This window comes from Rattus norvegicus, chromosome 4 (genome assembly GCF_021556685.1).
Source record: "Rattus norvegicus strain SHRSP/BbbUtx chromosome 4, alternate assembly SHRSP_T2T, whole genome shotgun sequence".
Taxonomy (NCBI): Eukaryota; Metazoa; Chordata; class Mammalia; order Rodentia; family Muridae; genus Rattus; species Rattus norvegicus.
This window is the reverse complement of record NC_141537.1, coordinates 60,341,921-60,349,970: the sequence shown is the minus strand read 5'-3', so window position 1 is coordinate 60,349,970 and position 8,050 is coordinate 60,341,921. Positions and strand designations below refer to the sequence as shown.

At 43.1% G+C, this 8,050-nt stretch overlaps 1 pseudogene; it reads left to right on the top strand.

The window, feature by feature from the left end:
- Positions 1 to 3,243, top strand: LOC147994784 (interferon-induced transmembrane protein 2 pseudogene; annotated as a pseudogene).
- Positions 3,244 to 8,050: the final 4,807 nt, after the last annotated feature.

The following is an 8,050-nucleotide window of genomic DNA, read 5'->3' as shown; positions in this document are numbered from 1 at the left end:
ATGAGCTGCAATTCCCAAACCTTCTTGCCCACCAATGCCGGGCTTCCTCCAAGCTATGAGACATCAAAGAGGAGTACGGGGTGACTGGGCTGGGGGAACCCAACAGCTCAGCTGTTGTGAGGACCACCGCGATCAACATGTCCAGAGAGGTCTCTGTGCCTGACCATGTGATCTGGTCCCTGTTCACTGCACTCTTCTTCAATGCCTGCTGCCTGGGCTTGATTGCTTCCGCCTACTCTGTGAAATCCAGGGACAGGAAGATGGTGGGCGATGTGATTGGAGCCCAGGTCTGCACCTCCACTGCCCAGTGCCCGGACATCAGCTCCCTGATCTTCAGCATCCTCATGGTGGTTCTCTGCATCATTATGTCTTCTACTACCTCTTTCAATCGTTTTCACAAAGAATGCCACATTCAGTATTCCACGGTCCACATCTGGCCCTCCCCCTAGGCTGAGGTCTTGGCCATTTACTCTATGCATATGCAAATGTTACCTTCACATATCTGCCCACAGTGGATTCAATAAAGTGCACTTGGTGGCAAAAAAAAAAAAAAATATGTCATAGAGGCTGAAGCTCCAGGAATGGCTGCTCTTTCAGAGGACCGGGATAGAATTTCAGCGCCCACATGGTAGCTTACAACCATCTGTAACTCTAGTCCTAGCGATCTGATGCCCTTTTCTTGTTTGCATGGACACACACACACACACACACACACACACACACACACACACACACAACTTCTAACTTGTGTAAACTAAATTGATCGAGAGCATAGAAAAATAATTCTATTTTATATAGTCAGCTCCAACACCAAATTAGACAAAGGATAATGAATAAATATGTCTGTTTAATCTATAAAAAGAAGTGCAAAAGTCCTAATCAAAATATTGCAAGTTTGAAGTTAGCTTCAAATGAAAGCTAAAACATTCCCCAAATCACATGAAGCCTGTGTTGTCAATGTAAGATTAAACCAGTAATAATGATATATCAGTATAATGAACTGAGGGCTGGAGAGATGGCTCAGCAGCTAAGAGCACTACTGCTCTTCCAGAGGTTCTGAGTTCAAATCCCAGCAACCACACAGTAGCCACAGCCATCTGTAAAGGGTTTGATGCCCTCTTCTGGTGTGTGTGAAGACAGCCACAGTGCACTCATATGCATAAAGTAAATAAATCTACAAAAAGGAAAAATATAATGAACTAAATAAAGAAAAAGCCAAGTATGTTTTATATTGCAAAAATCATCAATCAGAAAATATAATAAACTGAGAGATTCCATATATGGTAGCAGCAAACAGCATTAATAATCTTTATGGAGACAACTGTAAAACTTTTACTGAGCGACAAAAGAATTGGTAGTAGTATGAGTATGAGTAGTATGAGCTGTTTCTGTGGGTGGTGAAATTCAGTAATTCTGGAGAAGTAGCAGGTTTTTCCTTTAGATTACCCTAAATTGTTTGTAGCATCTCAAACAATACCCAGATGACTCTCCACTGAGCTTACCTGCTTCCTCCTCCTCCTCCTCCTCCTCCTCCTCCTCCTCCTCCTCCTCCTCCTCCTCCTCCTCCTCCTCCTCCTCCTCCTCCTCCTCCTTCTCTTCTTTTGGAAGCCAGAGCCTCAAGCATGCTAGGTAAGCTAGCAACCTCAGCTCTCACGGAGCTTTTAAAAAGAATTATTATTTCAGAAGAGCGGGGGGGGGGGGGAGGGCGAGTTTCAGCAGATACCAAAATACTACAAAGTCCAAATGACTGAACCACCGTAGTGTAGTGTAGCATCAGACAAATGGATAAGAATTGAATAGAGGAATAAACCTGTGGATTGAGATCTTGATGGATAAGAACAGAGACACTTTGTGTCAGCACAGATAAGAGAGACAGCTGATAAATGCTACTGAAACAATGGATTAATCAGAGGAAAGGAAAACAAAATGTAACATTGCTCTCCATTGCACAGCTTTCCAAAAGACAAATTCCATGTGGTAAATGCTTAAACTGTTTAAAGTTAAAAACGTATTAGTTAAGAATGAGAATGTTGGGGTTGGGGATTTAGCTCAGCGGTAGAGCACTTGCCTAGCAGGCCCAAGGCCCTGGGTTCAGTCCCCAGCTCCGAAAAAAAGAATAGAAAAAAAAAAAGAATGAGAATGTTAGCAAATTTCTTTATTGTCATAAAACAAGGAAAGCAGTCTTGGTTATTGGCACAATGTTATTTTTATATACTGATATAAATATATATATATATATATGGGTTGGGATTTGAACACTCCACCTTATGCATGCTAGGCCAAAAAAATGAAGATTGAAAATTTCAAGAAGGAAAATAATTTGATCGAATAAAAATTTTTAAATATTTTGCATTTGAAAACCAATAAATGAATGGATACAAAACTACATTCTGAGAAAAACAATAGCAATTAAGGGCCAAAACTTCAAGACACACACAAACACACACACACACGCCATACACTCACATGCATTCATATACACACGCACTCATACACACACACACACTCACACACACGCCATACACTCACATGCATTCATATACACACGCACTCATACACACACACACACGCCATACACTCACATGCATTCCTATACACACGCACTCATACACAACACACACACTCATACACACACATGCACACACATACACGCACAGTGGATAAAAGATAGGCATTACCAAAAGATAAGCACTTAAAGAAAAGTACAGGGCTAAGAGACAGGAGCATCATCCTTCTAAAGGGGAAATCTCTTTATGTGTAGCTTGAATCAGCTAAAAGAGGATAACATTTTTAATATATCTTAAAGGAAAGAGAAATATTATTATTTAAAACCCCAAAGCATCCAGGTGCCATGGTTCACCCCTGTCGTCCTAGTATCTGGGAGTCAGACGCAGGAGAGTTCAGAGTTTACGCCAGTCCGAGCTACAGGATGAGATCGATGAGACCCTGCTCGAGAAAATAAATAACCGCGGGCGTTGGAGTGGGAAACGTGCGCTGTTCATAAAAGCCAGCAAATATGACATACTTCAGCTCCAAAGCGCAAACATCAGTAGGGTAAAGAGAAATTTATTTTTATGTGGAAAAAAAAGAGAGTATACTAAGAATCCAAAGCGACCTATGAACTTTTGCCTCTATCTGAAGGCTATTGGCTCAGGAGCTATTGTACCTACTCTAGCAGTCAGGGAAAGGCTTCTGCGGTTTGTGATTCCTGTGGCCGTAATTCCACCGCAGGTGCAGCGGTAGCAAGTGTCAGCACAGGTTAAATCACAGAGGAGCAACGTGCGTCCCTACAAGAAAATCTCCCCACCCTTCCTCCACAGTACTTATGCCCACTTTCGTTACCCAGGAGGGCTACCAAGGATTCAGGGTGCGACCTGAATACCAGTGGCATTTCAAGATTTCTAGCTCTGTAAAAGCAAAGCCGAGCAAAACCAAATGCACAAACATTTGCAAACAGATTCGAAGGAAAAAAAAAACTGTTGTGCTCTGTCTTGTCTATAGCTCTGATTAATACATTCCCACCCCCATTAGTGACAGAGGAGACATTTGAAATTGTCAATTAAGGTAAGAGAATTAATTTCTATTTCCATTTGTCATTTTCAGTTAAAAATGTTCCTATTCAACTTAATTTTATTTTTGAGATGAAAGTGGAATTGATTTAAAATGCAAACTCTCTCAGGGCTCTCCCCCACCCTCTTCCCATGGTTCCTGAGTGTCAAGGAGTTCTCCTAGAACCTCAGAACAGTAGTCCAGGAAGTGGCATCAGGATGGGGTACGGGGCTGTTGTCCGGGTCTTCACTCAGTTTCCCTATACACAGCCAGGGTGGAAGTTTCTGGACAAATTGTGAGTGCGCCCAAAGAATTACAGCGGATCCTGTCTGGGTTTGTTTTGATGCCTTTCTGGTATTCGAGCTGCTAAATCTGGCTGAATCTGCTATCTGTGAAGTCCCCACTGGGTGTGATGGTCTCATCTGCAGTGTAGACATTTAGATTTCCAGTTCTCTCAGTATGCCTGCTTCTGCTCGCTCCAGCCAAATAGGAAAAAAAAAATATTCTGGTTCTTCTCTATATCACTGGGAAGCCACAGGGAGCTGGATACACACAGAAACCTGCCTGCATAGATGCCTGTTTCTTAAATGGCACCACGTTACCCTGCTGTCAGTAGGCAGGGACTAGAAGTGAAGGACTAACCCAGACATTACAGGGTTTCCGATATCATGGTGCCTTCCCCCATCCTGGCCTGTGGAAGGAGGGACTGGTTGGTTACTTCTCAGAGACCTATGTATCTAATTCAGGTCCAATCCTTCTAGCCTTCCTCCCAGCCTTAGTTCTTTCCGTGTGTGTGTGTGTGTGTGTGTGTGTGTGTGTGTGTGTGTGTGTGTTGGGGGGGAGAACCTGACTTTCTCACTCTGGAGGTGCTAACACCCTAAGTTTGCTCAATCTATCCACCGGCTACCGTTAATGTTTAGATTCGGGCTGTGAGCTTTGCTCTTAGTATTTGCTAAGCTTGAGGACTTAGACTCCCTCTCTTTACCAAGGAAAATTTCAGGACTGTTATTGAATTGAAGATCAAACGTGCAAAGTCCTTTACTTTCACACGTCTGCCCTAGCAGCCTGCATACCGTCTGGTTAAAAGAGAATAGACATATAGAAAAGAAAAAAATGCATAATGGTATTTTTCAAAACAAATTTCCTCCCTTATGCCAACATTCGGTCTGCTTCAAGACTGAGTCCTTAGTTCTGAAGGTTGAAAGAAAAAGAGTTTTTCCTTTTTTTTTCTTTCTTTCTTTCTTTCTTTTTTTTTTTTTTTTTTACATTTTGCTTTCCTGTCTAATTAAGCCCTAATCGGTGAAGACATTTGTCAATATAAATAAGGCAAAAGGAAGCTTTATTCTGTCTCCTGCGGATCCCTAAGAATCGGGAAAGCCCAGGACAGACGAAGAGCTGTGTCATTGCTGTTTTGAGTAAGGGCACAGTTGATAGCGAAGACAGTAGAATCTTTTCATGCTGCTGGTCCCTTGGGAGTACTAGGGCTTCCTGTCCCATCAGAGGAGGGACGGCAACTTGGTCAGTGAGTTCCAGCAGGGGTCAGCAATGGATTAGACTGGAAGGCACAGAAGAGCCCAGAGGAGGTGCGAGAGGCTTTCCTTCTGACCTGTTACGTACCCTTGGCTTTGATCTTTAAAAACCAAGTTTCCTTGGGCATGCCATCAAGTTGCTATTTATCAAATGTTTACAGTGTGTGAGGAACGGTTATAGGTGTGTTGGGAAATATACGTGAACAGAAAGGAGGCTCCTTCATATTCCCATCAAAGAGATAGAGAGAAATAGATTATATAGTGTGTTAGTTAGGCAACAGACGATGTGGAATTAAGGAAAAGCAGAGGTGTAAATGGGCCCGAGGATGCCAGTAGGAAGTAAGGGTTGGGTTGAGGGCTTTGTTGTGCACATTAGATATGAATTGAACGAAGACTTAAAGGAGGTTGAGGAAGTCAGTCAGCAGACACCAGGACAAAAAGCATTCTAGGAAGAGAGCATAGCTAAGTCCTGAGGCCAAGACACAGTTAGCATGGCGGGAGCACTCATGGCAGAGAGAAGAGAAGATACTGGGCTATATTACCTTGCAAGCTACTGCGATTCCTTTGTTTTCTTCTCAGAATAAAACAGAGATTCCTTGAGGATGATAAACAGGATTAAAACCCACTCTAGGGTTCAAGAGAACTTCTGATGGCTATGACAAGCAGAAAATCTATTAGAGAGTGATTCCATTCACAAATTTCACTCACAAATAGGAATGGTTGCCCTGGACCACACCAATGGTAGGAGGTATAATGAGAAGAAATCAAATGTGGATAGCTTTTAAAGGAAAAGCCTGTAGACTTCCCTGAAGGGTTTGCTATTGGGGTGGGAAGAAAGAAGAGTCCAGATGACTCAGAGGTCCGAGGCCAAAGCATCTGGAGTTGCTGTCAGCTGAGACGAGGAAAGCTGGAAATGGGGCAGACTTGTTAGGAAGAGAAAGCATTCCATATTGGACATTTCGGGAGAAAATTTGAATAGGCAGCAAAATAAGTACGTTTTGGAGAAAGTCTGGTTAAAAAAGAAAAAACCAGAAATCAGTATACGTAGATGCTATCTAAAGCTGAAAGTCTTGAGTCACACGAGCTGTGGAGAGCAAACTGGGAAAGGTTAAATGTGGTCCTCAGAGGACTCGTTCATGAAGAAGTGAGGAAGGCTGGGGTCCAGCAAGAGAGAGAGAGAGAGTGGGGCAGGAAGAAAGCCAAGAGTGAGACATCCCCAGAGCCTCACAGAGAAAGCACAGAAAATGGGAGTGACCCTCATCATGAGATGTGGTTGCCGAGTTAGTCAGGCTGGGGAGCTGACCATCACTCTGGACATCAGTCAGTTACCGGAGACCTCAGTAAGAGCAAGTGTGGTAGAGTGGTAAGAGCAGGAATCTAAGTGCAGTGGACTCAAGAGAAAAAGGGAAGAGGCTGAAACCACAAGGAGAAGGCACTGTTCTAATAGGAGTTGTGTTTGTTTTCGGTTTTGCAAAGAAATGGAGCAGAAATCAGCTAGAAAAACGGAGATGAGAGAAGCAACTTGTGGGATTAAGAAGGGAAAGAGATTAACCAGTTAATGATTAACCAAAAAATAATCCAAGAAGGAGTGAACGGTTGTTAGAGGAAGATAGCAAGAGAGAGGAGTGGCTGGAACACTGTCTTTCTGCAGAACGAGGGCAGTAAGACGTAGTGTGTGTGCATGGGAGGCTGGACTTCCACTAGCTGCATGGGTGTTTTGTCTTAAAGAGGGTGAGAAGGCAAACTGTGTGATAGACAATGGTAAGTGAATAGAAGTGTGGGAGGAGTCAGTGGAAGCTCTCAACGGTCGCTCAAACTACTCAGGCAGGTCCTAGAAAGAAAGGTCGTCAACCAAGCCGAGCCTAGCACAAGAGCTGTTAGAGCTTGTAGAAGGAAATGTGTGGTAAAATCACTGGGGAAGTTGAGAGAGAAATTAGCTAGGATGTGTGATTGCCAGGTGCCATTAAGAATTCACTCAAAGCTTGTGGTTGTGAGTTTAAAATGACACCTGTGTGTGTGTGTGTGTGTGTGTGTGTGTGTGTGTGTGTGTGTGTGTGTAAGACCTTATCCATGCTGACATCCCAGCTTCATTGAACTCCACGGGCATGGATTGAGTAAAGAGGATGAGCTAACCATTTTAGTTTAACACAAAGAAATCAGTGAGAGCGAACGAGGGAATCAGAGGCAAGCGAGTGGGCGTATTTGCAGTGACAGAGCATAGAATTTAAGCCGGGTGCAGAAGGGTCTAAGAACATTAAGGCTAGAGAAGGAGAGTGGGAAATAAATTCCCAGCACAAATGAAATAATACATCAGGAGTTCAAGGTCATCGTCTGCCACATAGTGACTTTAAAGCCCTATCTCATAACACCCTGCGCCCCAAAGACAAGAGGAGGAAAGGATAGTAACAGCAGTGTCATAATGAGCCTGGAGACTAAATTATTAAGAAATATTGACAAATGGCCCGCTGATACTTTTTGAAGTAAATCACTAATCGAATCTTGTGACTGAAACATACAATTTATGACTTAATGTAACTATCACACTCAATGAAGGATAATATTGCTACAGAGTAATATGTGCTTGGAGAGGGTCTGAACCTAACAAGGAGAGATTTCCCTGGGGGTTCCTGTCAATATTTTCCATTACTCAAGTGTTTCTTCTTAGAGAGAGAGAGAGAAGTATGCTTTTGACAGTGTGGTTGCTGCTTTTATACCTGTCATGCCAGGGACAGAGATCCTGAGTAGCTTTAAAAAAATAAATAAATAAACAACTGGGTTTCATGTCACCCGGACTGGCCTCAAACACGCCTGAAGATGACCTCAAACTCCTAGGCTTTCTCCTCTCTCTCCAAGTGCTGGGATGACAGGTGTGTGCACCATACTGTGATTGGTGTGCTTAGGAATTGAACCCAGGGGCCTTGAGCATGGTAGGAAAACACTATCCTAGCCATAGTCCTTGCCCTAAAATTATG